Raw genomic sequence first — 3,492 nt, 5'->3', positions numbered from 1 at the left:
TCATTTATATATCCTTCCTAGTTCCCATATAATAAAGGATTGAAAATAACATCGAGGGCTTGGCTACGTGGCTACATTTCTATCATTTACTTTCTATCTCATTCTTTGACAAATAAGGTGGTATTGGCCCATTTGGAATTGAGAAAGTGAAGTGCAGGAATGTTAAGAGAACCACGAGAGGTTGCAGAGCTGCCAGGGGCAGAGCTGAGATTCCAAACTTGGATTCCCAGGCACTTACTCTTTCTCATAGCACAGAATATTGCTTTTAACTGTTCTCATTTTCTCTCCTTTCTTCCCTGATGTTGGGTTAAAATGAGGCAGGTTACCCTCTCCTCTGTGATTCCATTAGAACCCATGAATTGGAACAAGGAACAGATGTCTGGCGAGGCTGAGGCTTCTGAGAGCATCCCATCCTCCTCTCTGCCACAGCAGAAAGAAGTCCATGGCCCCCTGACCCTGTCCCCAAACCTCTCTGCCTCCTCTCTCCTAGACAGAATGCAGACCCCAGCTCCCCACGTGAACAGCAGCTGCATGCCTCCTGCCTCCTCTCCTCCTGATCCCTTGCCAGAGCTCCTTCCTGGCCTTTCTCTGCTCAGCTGGTTTCACCATATTCCCCAACTCCATAGATATGCAGGTGCATAATCCTTCACTGGAGATCCTAGGTCCCCAAATCCCTGAATACTGAGTTTTGCCCTCTAAATTTTGACACTAAATTCAACTGGCAATAAAGCTATCTGCAACTGATAACTTTTTGTGATATTTTTCCAACTTTTTAATAATATTTAGAAATTATTTTATTAGTGTTTATATAATATACAGTGATACATGATTGCCTATGTCTGGTTTACAAAATCAGTTTATTTCCATACTTTGTTGAATGGTATATATATATATATATATATATATATATATATATATATATATACAGAAAGATGTCCTATACAGTATATAGATACAAACAGGAAAAAGTGTCACCACTGCTTCTACTAAATCATGATAAATTTTTGTTCATAAGCATGTTTCAGAAAGCAGGAATGTATTTGATTCCTTGGTGCTGTCCGAAGCCTCCGAGGAATGGGACTATCATACATGGGCCATGTTATTTAATTGAAATGAAAGGAAAACCTGCATTGTGAAACGAAACCAGCTCCAAGATTCCACATAAGACTGTGGACTTCTATTGTGTCTTATTTAACCTAACCCCAATTGATGGACGTTTTAATGGCTTCCAACCTTTGTTCTTACAAAAAATGCTAATGAATATCTTGATGCATGTGTGATTCCACACACATGTGGATTACCTGCAGGGCAAATTCTTCACAGAGGAATTCCATGGGCCCAGTGCTTTGAGAGTTAGCACTTTGATCAGTTTTACCACATTGCTCTTCTGTGCTCATCAGCTTTGCTGAAGCGTACCAATTTTCTCTGTCTGCTTTTCATGTATAATCAACCCTCAGGTATTCAATGCTTCATTAGCTGAAAGTCTCCATCAGCCAGGGCCATGTTCTCCTGGCTTGATGACACTTGCTGACTGTAGAAGCTATAAGAGAATAATGGCAGGAAGAGCCGGTGGCACTGAGCCTTCTATGACTGTAAGGAGGATGTGACTGCAGCCTCGTTCTTGGAAAATTGACAGCTCAGGTATTACCAGATGACATTTAATGATGAAATGATGTCACTGGTCTTTTAGTCAATATGCCAGACTCTAGGCAGTGATAATACTGTGGATTATGAGGTTTATCTGAAGCAAAATTATCATACCACTGACTGTTTTAGAAACTACAAGTTTACTCTGGTGAACTGAAATCATTTGATCAGGATACAAGTCCTTGACTGGACCAGAATGCCTTTCCAGCAACTGGAAAGGACCTGGGCACACATCCTGGCTTTGCTGTGCAAATCTAAGCAATTCACTTGATTTTCCAGAGATTTGGTTTCCTCACTGTTTAATTAAAATAAATATTATCCTGCATGTCATCATTGTTAGTAGTCATATTGCTATAAAATCAGTTGAATGTATTTAACGTTTCTACTCTGTACATGGTTTCTACTCCACCAGGTGCAGAGAAGTAACTCATCAAAGTATGGGCTTTAATGTTGTGGTCCTGAGCCAAAAAGTTTCCAGATGCTTTTTGGTTTTTAAAAATCTTGTAATAAAACAGTCATACTCACTATGCTAGATCTGTTCAGAAGATTTATTTGAGCAAGCTTTGGTATGAATGAGTAAGTTTTGAAGAGGGAAAGTACTAGAAGACCAAAGAGACAAACTATGCCAACCAGTTTGTTCTGATCTCCTATAACAGGCATTGTGTGCCCTTGTCTGAGGGGATCAGGCGTGGTTAGATTTATTCTCAGAATGGATGTACCTTCATGTAAGACAGGGTTTGGGTGTGACCCCAGTATGCAGAATCCCAGAGGAGCAGAACCAAGGATGCCCTTTCAGGCAAGCCATTTCTGGTCATCTCTTTATCCTGATGTGGGGGTAACTGTAGGTGTCCTCTAAACCTCCCACTCCATTATATCTACCTGTAAATTTTAAATACATGAATGTAAAGCAGGGATCACTCTCTCTATCACCATGTTTTTCACAATGCTAGGAATGAAACAAAATTTACATTAAATGACTTGCTTTTCATGATCAATTCCTAAGTCATCCAGTTTGTGATTCGTCAAAGTATAAAGGATTTCTATTCCTTGCACATGCCTACAGGTTCTTTGCACTGCCATTAAAGGGAGACAATATTTGTAAGGTCATTGGAATCAGGTGCTTTGGAGAATAGAGGCTAAGGCTGCACTCAGTGGAGCTGCGCTGATGAGGTTTGAGGTCACCTTTGCTAATTGTTCAGGTTGTGGCTTTGGACAAGTTATGGAAACTCTGCACCTCCATCTACTCCTCTGTACCATGAGAATGCCGTGATATTGAAATCAGCCCTAAGGGGCTGTTATGAACAAAATAAAACAAAACAGAAGAAAACACCCAATCACATGAAGTGTTTAGAAGAGTGCCTCCCACGTGAGGGACATTCAGTAAATGTCAGACAGTATGCTCATTCCCCACATGACTGCTTCCTCTGTGTCAGGCCCTGTGCCAGACAGTGGGAGATGAGGGGCGGTGGCAGCATCAGGGTCTGTAATTGGACCCAGAGCGAAAATCCCTCTCCCCTGCCACGGTTTTGAAGCTACGGAGAAATAGCCAAGGGAATCAGCAAATGGAGAGCAAAATGCTGGGCTTATTATTGGTAAAGTCTGTGCAGAGGCACATTTCTTAGAGGGAGATTGTAAATGGTCCCCCAACTCCCTGTCTAGGTCTTGGTGTAGCCCACCCTGCCAAAGTCCAAGTGCATAGGCCAGACCCTCTCGAAAGCGGACGTGGTAACCTTTCTTTCCTTTGTACTCCAGCCATGCTGATGTCCTCAGGCATCCCCTTGCTCATCAACCTCAGGACAGTGACACACTCTTCCCTCAGCCAGGATACTCTCCCCATCTGTCCCC

Source organism: Marmota flaviventris, chromosome 7 (assembly GCF_047511675.1).
Source record: "Marmota flaviventris isolate mMarFla1 chromosome 7, mMarFla1.hap1, whole genome shotgun sequence".
NCBI lineage: Eukaryota > Metazoa > Chordata > Mammalia > Rodentia > Sciuridae > Marmota > Marmota flaviventris.
Note: the sequence above shows the minus strand (reverse complement) of the source record.